Source organism: Chiloscyllium plagiosum, chromosome 37 (assembly GCF_004010195.1).
Source record: "Chiloscyllium plagiosum isolate BGI_BamShark_2017 chromosome 37, ASM401019v2, whole genome shotgun sequence".
Lineage (NCBI taxonomy): Eukaryota > Metazoa > Chordata > Chondrichthyes > Orectolobiformes > Hemiscylliidae > Chiloscyllium > Chiloscyllium plagiosum.
The window spans coordinates 13139232-13150792 of NC_057746.1; positions in this window are offsets into that span (position 1 = coordinate 13139232).

Genomic DNA, 11561 nt, shown 5'->3' on the forward strand with positions numbered 1-11561 from the left:
AATGTGAGGCGTTCAAAATGAACTACTAGAATAAAGGCTCATATTTGTTCCCTTCAGGTGAAATACAGAAGCAGGAAGCTCAGACATCCGTGGAATAATCGTGATTCATTTTTAAAAAGGAAATGAGAGGTGTACAATAGGTTCGATGGAAGCAAACCAATGGAAGACGGACAAGAACATAGGATGTGTGGGGGAGCACGAGACAACAATTTGGTGAACTCGGATGGGCCATGATAAAATGTTGGCTGTCAGGGTAAGGCGAATTATGAGAAAGTGAGGACTGAGATGCTCGACATCAGAGTTGAGAGTATGGTGCTGGAAAAGCACAGCAGATCAGACAGCATCCAAGGAGAAGGAGAATCGAAGCTTTGGGTAGGATCATTTTATCAGGAATGGGGCTTGTGATACGAGGAAGTGGAGAGATAAATGAGAGGGGTGGGCTAGGAGGAGGGTAGCTGAGAGTGCGATAGATAGACGGGGTGGGGGTAAATAGTATTTTTACAGGAGGCAGGGTGGGAGGAGTTGCAATCCAGGTAGCTGTCGGAATCTGTGCGTTTGTCAAAGATGTCCGCATTGAGTCGGTCACAATTGATGGAGATGCAGAGGTCCAGAAAGGGGAGGGAGGTGACGGGGATGGTCCTGATGAACTCAAGGTCGGGGTGGAATGGGTTGGTGAAGTTGATGAACTGTTCAACCTCCTCGTGTGAACATGAGGCAGCGCTAATACAATCATCAGTGTAGCAGAGGAAAAGATCGGGTATGGTGCCGGTGTAGCTGTGGAATATGTACTGTTCGACTTTACTGAGAAAGAGACAGACATGGCTGTGCCCCTGGTGGGTGCCCATGGCTATACCTTTCATCTGGAGGAAGTGAGAGAATTCAAAGGAGAAAGTATTGAGGGTGAGGGCCAGTTCAGCCAAATGAATGAGAGTATCAGATGAGAGGTACTGGTAGGGAAGCGTTGAGAGGAAGCAATGGAGAGCTTTGAGGGTTTTGTCTTGGCAGAGAGAAGTGATTCGTGACTGAAAATCCATGGTGAAGATGAGACACTGGGAGCCAGGGAAACCAAAGTCTTGGAGGAGGCGGAGAACGTTGGTGGTGTCCTGAATGTATGTGTGGAATGCCTGGAAAAGGTAGGATAACACAGTATCAAGGTATGTGGAAATGCATTTGGGAGAATTATATCAAGTGGACGACAAGTTCCAGGAAAATAATATGTCTTATTGGGATGAACATTGCAACCTGAGTGGAGACCCAAATAACTTTGGTGAAAGTGATAAATGATCACTTAACACACATCATTACTGGAGCAAGGAGGTTGCAAACACAAAATTGGAGATGATGAATGTGAAGTTCTTTGAAAGATTGTTCTTTCTTTTTAAAGATATGAGATATTGGAGGTTTTGCAAGATTTAAAAGTGGACAAATTGAAACTTCTGGTGAGTTTCCTTAAGAACCAATATACCTCAACCTTTATTGTTCTGAGTTGCTGATGGGATAGGAGATACCTCGGGATTCCTACCTGTGGTGCTCGTGCACAAAAGCACAATTTAAAGGAGGGTTTCGACAGGGTATATTCAATATCAGTGAGACCGAAGTGTATAAAGCCACTAGATATAAAAATTGAGGAAACGTGTAGAGAAATATACTGGATCCTGATAAGTAAAAACACTTGGATAAACGACGAGGAATGAATGTAATAGAAAAACGTATGAAAAATAGGCTTAATGCCACTTCTACTGTTGCTGTAATATGTTGAAGACCAACAAATAAAGTGTGCTTCTCTCACTGTCTGGATATTCAAGGTTACATATGATACCAATCTCTTTTCAATATGTTCAATTCTGACTGACAATGAATTTGTCAATGATCAGAATCAAAGAATGAATCGAGAGTAAGTTGATTATAAACCTCAGTTCATATTCGCAACTTCTATTGTGCTTGATTTTATAATGTAACGTTACTATCGTCAGAGCTCTTTTCTCATTGATTTTCTATTCATCTCTCCACGGATTACCAAATAACGTGGGAGTATTCAAGTCACTCACAGTCTCAATTTCTCGACATGTAAAAAATGAGGTAACCACGCTGCAGCTGACAAACAATGCAAATTCTCCTGTCTTCAAGTTCAAATGCTTGCCATGTAAATTGTGGTTTGTCAGCAATTAACTCCATCATTGAGTGAAAAAAAACTGCTTTGGGAGCTAATGTTCTTGCAAAAATTTCCTGTTGTTTCTGAATCTGGAGTGATGATTCCATATTTTCAGACTCTTGATGTGCCTTGTACAATATGCAGTTTTTTTCCCACCAGACTGTTTGTGTAAGTGTTAAATTTATCAGTGACATCTAGGAGGAAGTATACTTAATCAAAATAAAAACAATACTAATCTATAGGATTAAACAAATTTCATAATGTAATGAATTTTCGAAGAAACGTAAATGGATTGGTCAAACATTTTTTAGTTGCTCTCCAATCTTCGCCTGAATTACAGTATATATGCAAATGTTCGTGCAGCAAACGGGAGAAATACACACCTATAACCCATCTCCCCGTGCGACCCCATATATAATACAACATGAACATCGAACATAAAAGTATGAAATTTCCCGAGATTACAAAGAGTAAAGTAATGGATGTTCTTCTGTTTTCCATCTGCTGGCTACAACAATGTGTTTGAGAGTGTGAACATTCAGTGATTGAATCAAAATAAATGGTACAAAGCGGGTGAGGATGTGATGCAGAAACTCAATTGTTTCTCAAAGCCGGGATTGCAGAGCTTACATTGTTACCTCACGAATCCAGGTTGCATTGCCAAGCCAATATTGATTGGTGAATGTGAAATACCAGACGGTATTCTCTAAACAATTCAACACAATCACTGCTCCTCGATTAATAGCCCGAGTTTTGTGCGAGAAATACTTAGTTGTCAGTTTCTGGCAACAAGTAGTTAGGAATCGATACTTCATAAACACAATAGTGAGCCAGACGGAACAATATGGATATTGCACAAATATGATAAAATGTATCTGCAAATATAAGTTCACCCCAAACATTGATGTGCGTTTGTGACCGCGTGCATATGAGTGTGTGAGAAAGAGAGAGAGAAAGAGAGTGAGCGAGGATGTGTAGTTGTTTGAGGGAGAGAGAGGGAGATAGTGTGTGCTCTTCAGTATGTGTGTGTGCTTGAGATAGTGTGTGCGTGAGTGCAGCACATCCTTATTAGAGAGGATGAGGATGACTGCGTTTTTGAGAATGTGTCTGTGTGTGTGTGTTTCTGTGAGATTTGTGTGTCCATGCGTATGACTGTCTGTGTGTGTGTGTGTGTGCGCGCGTGCATGTGCGTGCGTGCGCGTGTGTGCATGTGAATAGTGTGGTGGATTCACCTGCAGTGTGACATGAAGTCAAGATCCTATCTGAGGCCGTACTCATGGGTCCCAAACATAGTGAACGGCCATTTGAGCAACACAATTTCGTGAAGTTTAATCAAACTGTTGTTGCGTGCCCCGAAGTCTGCCTTGGGCGATATTTACTCGTAGATCTGAGGCTGAATTTGGGTGATTGCTTTCCTACCTTACAAATCATGCAACACAGAACAGCCCCATTGAATCTGTAGATAGATTTTCTTCAGATGAATGAAATAGAAAAACAACGCGTGGTATTGCATGCTTTAACGCAAATATCACCTCAAGCATGATATATCTCAAATAATTTTGAAGGAAAATCAAGGCAAGAAACGCAGCACACGACGTAGTCGTCAGCATTCGAGCCTACGCTGTGGAACCCCAATGGATTTCGAATCCTTCGCCTTAACCAAACGACCACGACTACCTCGATGGCTGCAACTGTGCAGCCCTCTCTTTCTCTAGTTACAGATGTAAATCTTTGTTGGTTCTTTTGTGAAACGCTCTCTAGTTGCTGAGCACAATTACGTCAAATGCATCGACATCATCTTCCAGACATAAGACGGAAGGATCCCGTCAATTCGATTCCGCACATGAGCAAAACATCCGAGGAGTATCATATGAAAGTGAAAATGTGTACAGCTCAAGTGGATGCCTCTTAATGACAGTACATTCATTCATCCAATGTGCCACTATTAGCCTACTTGAATGTTTGTGGGGTTTTTTTTGCTTGCTTTAATATTGAATGATTCACAAAGAATGCCCGTCAGTGAGTGCAATAACAATAAAACGGAACGGGGTTGTAAAGAGGGAACAGGTAAAGAGGGAGGAGAAACGTACTGAAAACTGATAATTAAAAACAATTGTACAGATGACTAATAATGAAAATAATAGAAAAAAACGTATCTAAAATAGGTGTAATGCCAACTCGACTATTGTACCCAAGTCAAGCCATCATATTCTGGACGGATGGTTCGGTTTCATGGTGATTGCAGTAACAGTTTTCTGAAAGGTATGCTGACAGAACACACCCTCATTTGACTAACTAGTACAGTTCATCCGTGCTCTTTATTATAGTTTGAGCAACATAATTTCTGCAAATTTAATCAAACAGTTTTGAAATTCATTTTCTCTCCGCACTTGCTGCGAAGCTTGTTTGTGAATCCATTATTTTCCACTGATGTTTTCTTTTTTTAAAAAATCGTTTTCTGTTTAATGCTTTGGTGATATTTTGCTCTTGACCGAACCTGGAGAATGCCTGTCAATACTTTCCAAAATGCACACACCATTAATCAAGACCACCACCTTTAATTGGCTCGCTTTAAAACAGAAGGGAAAATATAATAAAACCAATACATTTTGCAGAACTAGGGTTCCAAGGAAGAAAGATGAGATCAAAGTAAAAGCACTGTGCTCGTAAATTTAAAAGCAGGGAAAGCCGATAAAACTTTTGTAAACTGACAGTCCACATCTCAATGTTGATGGAAATTGCTATGAAGTTAGTTGAAGCATTGCTTATTATCACTCAACATTCTATATATTCTAGAATGATTCCTCAAATACACAGAAGGTGACAACTTTCACAAAACTATTTGGGAAGGTAGCAGGTGAGAAATGATGGAACAATTCACCTTCTGGCCTTGCAAGAGGAAGTGACAAAATTTAGAATCTTTAACAAACAATACGATAAATAGGTGTGGAATAATAATTATCTCAATGGTAATACTGTTTGACGACTGTGCTGGACATATTTTGACGGCATTACCAGCAAACTAAATTAAGGAAAGCTGATGGATGTTGTATCCATAAATTTTCATGAGACGTTTTATAAAATGGTACAACAGAAGCAGTTTAGAAAGGTTTGAATGCATGAAATTCGAATTGATATGGATTAATTATTGGCTAGAAGTCTAAAGAAGATTGGAACAAGAACAAATGAGTGATTTGCACATTGGCGTAGTATGCCTTCTGGTGTACTGTGAGGATCAGTGTTTGGGCACGAACTGTTCACTCGATATCAACGATTTGAAGGTGAGAGTCATGTCCAATGTTTGGACGTTTGTTGAAAGTGGCCCGAGGTGTATTAGAACGATCATCATGAATAAACTAGTAGATGACATTTGGGGTATAATGTGGAGAGGTACGGGGCCATTCACTTTAGTAAATTAGCAAGCATGCAGAGTATTTCTCAAAAATTAAGTGATTGGAATGTGTGGGTATAGAAATTTACGTAGGATGACATGCAGTTGCAGGAAGGCCACGAGTTAGACTAACACAAGTCTAGACTGAATTTAAATGTTGATTTGAAGACAGGAGTATAACAGTATTACTTTGGTTGCATAGGAGCTTGTTTAGACTGCTGTTGATGTGTTCTCATCGCAGGAAATATATTGAGTTGGAGGGAGTGTAACGTATGTTCACCAGGTTGTCGACAAAGTTTCGAGGAATGAGAACAATCTCAACGAAATGCATCAAACAGAAAACATGAATAAGCAGAGTAAGTTTAGGTGAGACATTTCACCAATTGAGATGACTTGAACTCGGGTTCAAGAACTCGGATACAAAAACTGATATAAATTAAGTCAGAGCTGAGGAGAACTGACTTTTACACAGAGAGTTGTAGACCTTTGGCATTGTTTATCACAGAGAGATGCAGAAGTTTTATGTTTGACTTTAGTTACATATATATTGTGCTATGTTGTGTACTAAAGAATCTACAGGTTAATGGAGGTGATTTGACAAATAACATTGAAGTGTTCCAAGTCATGATTGCAATAGATGGTGGAATAACCAGTTGAGCTGAAAGGCTTAGTTGGTTCCCAATATGAATAAGTATGCTCTTCACGGCGTTGTACATGTGTGATTTACAAAATACAGACATATTTTCTCCATTTAATACAACAGCCTGGACTCGTTGGACACTCAGAGAGGAAAGTCAATACTCAGTCAACTTCCAATTCGACCTTTAGCCAATTCTTATTCATTGCTTTATCCAAATCTATTTCATTGCAAGGTAGTGATGCTGGACACTTCTCTCTTTCCAGGCGGTGAGATCGCAACTTCGACATGGAAACATCATTTTGTTGTAATCAGTAAAGAGCTGTGGCTTTCATAAACTAGACAAAATCTCAAATAAGTGCAGGCGTTAGTTTATGTCATCTGTTCTCTGCAACACGGTCTAAAAATGTAGAGATGAGTCAACGTTTACTACTTTGTCACATATCACTTTAGTGAAGAAAACTTATCATTCTATATCAGTCTAGTCGTAGTGTGTCTATTCTTGATGTTTCAAAACTGAAACCTACTTCTTTTTCCAGATGTTTTCTCCCCTTCACCATTACTAACCTATCAAAAATGTCCTCTTTGCATATAATCGTAACTTCACTTCCCATCATTTAATTAACACTTTAAATGTGTAACCTATTTAAAATCATTCTTCTGCATTCAGTTTTCTGAAGTGCGTGTGTCCCCTTCCATTGTCTGTACATCAATGCTTTGGAGCCAATTCAATTAGGTAGGCGCGAATATGAGATACTGAAGTTTAACTCTGGTTTTATGGAAAAGCGAAGAGCCCCCTTGTATGCAGCAAGTGGTGAAAACCGTGAAGTCCTCGTGTGATTGATGGCGACCTGGAAAGATTATATATTGAAATGATGTCATTAAAACAGTACCTGCTAGCAACATTTCGAAAAGTAGTGAAAGTTTGAAGTTTGCTTGGGGAAAGAGGTTGTCTATTTTTAAAATTCTGATCCTGTATCTTAGTTAACTGTTTATTTAGATGGATTCAATCAAAAAAGTGGAACCATATTTAGGAACTGGAAAACGGTTTTTGCGGAATTCAATGACACATTTGGTGGAAGACACCTGTAATTCAGAAGACAATGTTTGGCGCTGAATGTTAAGGCAGTCTTTATATTTCAAAAATGTAAAGATAATGCTTTAGTCAATCTTCAGGTCCGTTGTGCTGCATTGATAAAGAGTTATAAAATGAAAACCACCAGCTTATAAAGGTGGATGTGAATTATTTAAAAAGCATTCTTCTCAAAAGAAGAAAAATATTTACCTTTGCTGACCTGTTAAGTCATAAGGATTCCCCTTTTTGCCCTGCGGATATTGGAACTTTTTTTATCTGATAATAACCACAACGCTTTTTATAGAAGCTTGTGAGTGCATCAGTTCCTGGACGGGTCAGTACTTTTGGACAAATTATGACTTGCTTTACAGGTTTGTAGGGAATGGAACGGATTCACTTGTATGCCTTAGGGATTCAGATTCAGGAACGTGACAATTTGAGGAAAATACTACTGAAAATACTCCTGATGAGGGAGAGGGGGTCGTGTCTTTTTGTGGCTAGCTGGTGTTCATGTATCCTGGAGACATTTAACATCATCAACAACACCCTCACAGGCATAATGTTCACCAAGGAGGAAGAAACTGACAACAAACTCGCATTTCTGGACGTCACAGTAGAAAGAAAGGACAAGGGAGAATTACAAACCTGCGGAAACAGAAAACCGACAAACACTGACCAAATACACAACTACACCAGCAACCATCCCAACACACACAAACGAAGCTGTATCAGAACACTATTCCAACGAGCCACCACACACTGCAGCACAGACGAACTTAGAAAAACAGAGGAGAACCACCTATATGACGTATTCAAGAAGATCGGATACTCAAAAAACACAGTGCGCAGATTCCTCAAGAACAAACCACGACAAGCAGACCAAACACAACCAGAAACCCTAACCATCTCACCATATATAAAAGAAGTTTCAGAATTGACAGCCAGACTACTGAGACCCCTCGGAATCCTAGTAGCACACAAATCCACCAATACTCTCAAACAAAAACTAACAAGCTTAAAAGACCCAGTACAATCCATGGGCAAAACCAACGCCATCTAAAGATTCCATGCAAGGGCTGCCACAAACACGACGTAGGACAAACAGGAAGAAAGTTAGCCACCAGGATACATGAACACCAGCTATCCACAAAAAGACACGATCCCCTCTCCCTCATAGCCCTACACACGGATGAAATAAACCACTATTTCGAATGGGACAACAGGCTAAGCAAAGACATGCCAGAGAATTCCAAGAGGCCTGGCACTTCAAGCACAACGCCATAAACAAGCACTTAGATCTCGATGCCATCTATCAACCCCTCAGAAAACGAACAGGAAATGACATCACCACAAACCCCAGGAACCCCATCCAGGAGAAAGAAATAAATAGAAAGCAGGAGACAACAGCTTTGCTTCACTTGGAGGTCGCCACTGATGATGTTACCTAGCCAGGTAATGAAACGTCTGGATATCAAACCTCCAGCTCAGCGAGCAAATCTACACCATAAACCTCAACCTGAGCTACAAACCTTCACAAACCTTGCGAGATCCTCTGTTCATATTCACACATTCTATTGCGCAGGATTTTATTATGGAACATTACCATCGATAGAGCTTTTTTTTGTCATTGCCTTTCTACTCATCTCTCAATGGATTACCAAATAGCTTGGGAGTGTTAAATGTTCCTCACAGTCTCCATTTCGTGAAAGGTAATAAATGAGTAAACCACGCTGAAGCTGTCAAACAATGCAAATGCCCCTGTCTTCAAGTTAAAATACTTGCCATTTAAATTGTGGTTTGTCGGCAGTTAACTATATCAGTGAGTATAAAACTGTTGCTTCCGAGTCTGGTGAGATGATTCCATATTTTAAGATTCTTGATGTGTCTTGTACAATATGCCATTTTTTTCCCCAGATTGAGTGTGTAAGTGCTAACTTTGTCAGTGACATCTGTTAGGAAGGATAGTCTGCAAAGGATTAAATATATTTCATAATTTATTGACTTTTCCAATAAACATAAATGGATTGGTCACCAAATTTTTCATTTGCTATCCAAACATTGTCTGAGTTACAGTATATATGCAATGGTTTGTGCAGCAAACGGGAGAAATACAGACCTATGATCCATCTACACATGCGACCCCATATAGAATACATCATAAAAATAGACAATAATAGTATTAAATATCCTGAGATTACACAGAGTAAAGTTATGAATTTTCTTACGTTTTCCATCTGTGGGACCTTGGGACTGTCTCTATTGCTTTGACTTCTAAGTCTCCTGAGAGTGTTGCTGGCCGCAACAATGTGTTTGACGGTTAAAACATTCGGTGACATAACCAAAATAAAGGGTTCAAAGGTGGTGAGGCTGTGGTGCAGAAACTCAATTGTTCCCCAAAATTGTGATTGCAGAGCGTGCATTGTTACCTCACAAAACCAGAGTGCATTGTCACCAATATTGATGTGTGAAAATGAAATATCAGACAGTATTCTTTAAAACAACTCAACATAGTCACTGCTCCTAGATTAATAGCCACTGTATTCTGCCAATAACACTTAGTTGTAAGTTTCTGGCAACAAATAGGTCCAAGTCGATCCTTAGTGAACCAGGTGGAACAATCTGTGACTGCATAGATAGGCAGAGCATGGATATTGCCCAAAGGGATCGAATGCACAAAAAATACACTGTTCCTCGTAAACAGTTGGAATCTGTCACATTATCAAATCGATGATTACAATGAGTACATCAGCTGTTCCCATGGCGAATAGATTTCAAGTAATGCATTTGCAAGGACTGCACTTGCGAATGATCACCACGAAAATCGTCAGTATGTTCACTGCAACGAAGATAATTAATAGGAAATTACGCATATGTCTGCGAGAAAAGAATATCAGTATGGGTCTCATTGAATTTCGCAAGTGTATTTCTGCATTTCGAAATGAACAAATTTCGTTGTGTGATTCGGATTCTGCACTGGAAATAGACATTTTCTTCCACTTGTACGTGTTATTTTTGAGTAAATACTGCATGGCAGAAAATAAATTCTAAAACAAATTGTTTACTTAACAGCTTGATACTTCAATAATTCAAAGTCCAAAACACGTGAAAATACTAAGGACGACAACAGGACAGTCTCCGTTGTCAGAAACAGGAAAGAAAAACAAGCTGTGGGAGCTTCAGATCAATATCTTTTCACTTGTGGTTGTCGAAAAATTGCAGATTACTTCGGGCAAGTCACCATAACAGCTTTTTCATGCCTGAGACCGAGAGACTTCATTCTGTGGATAGATTACCTGTTTTGAACTATAGTACCACACTGAAATTTGGAAGAAAAATAAAACAGCCGACAATTTTCTTTCCCTCAAGGACACACGGCGATAATGAGACCAGAAGTGTAAAAACGCTCTCTTCTGCAGTTTTGAAAATCGAGACATCAGTTTCGGAAATCTGTCAGTCATTGTTCAGTTGGTCAGTTCAAGCTGTGAGGTTTTTCTGGCTTGGAGTCAGGCATGGTGTTCCTGCCGGAACATGATCCATTCCTGCAGCCGAAACACAATCCTAAACAGGTAACTACGCGGATTTAAGTGGATTTGCCCATTTTCTAACACACATCACTTCACAAGAATGTTGCAGATAGGCTAGATACGAAAAAGTGAATACACTGTTTGGATTCGATGAAATATATTTACAATGACTCACGTGATCATTGATAATGTTTTCTGAAACATATGCCATGTTTCGAAATGAACTTGAAGTTTAATTGGCAGGACATAGATTATTTTTTTCACGTTAATACTGTCCAAGTGTCTCTGGATCAACATCTGTGAGGGCAGTTTAGAGTCAACCATGACGCCGTCGTGTAGTTTGTTAAGGCTAGATCAAGTAAACTGAATGTCAGAACATCAGAAGTATTCCTGACCGGCATTACAAAGTCGATGAATATTTTACAATAATTATTATACAGTCATTATGCGGCATTTTCACAATTCCAGTACTTTGGAGAATACAAATTTCATTACCTTCTAACAAAGATATTTGGTCAAGATTTGCGAGATTGCTTGCCCAATGTTATTACCATTTCGCCACTGACCCAGGATTTCGTGAGATTAATGTAACCACAATTCGTATTTGGGTAGCTTGGTGGCTCAGTGGTTAGTACTGCTGCCTCACAGCGGAAGGAACATAGGTTTGATTCTGCACTTGTCTGCGTGGATGTCTCGCTAATGCTATAGATTCCAGTCACAGTCCAAGTGTGTGAATGTCCGGTGGCCATGGCAATCCTAAATTGCTCATAAGCAACTTTGCA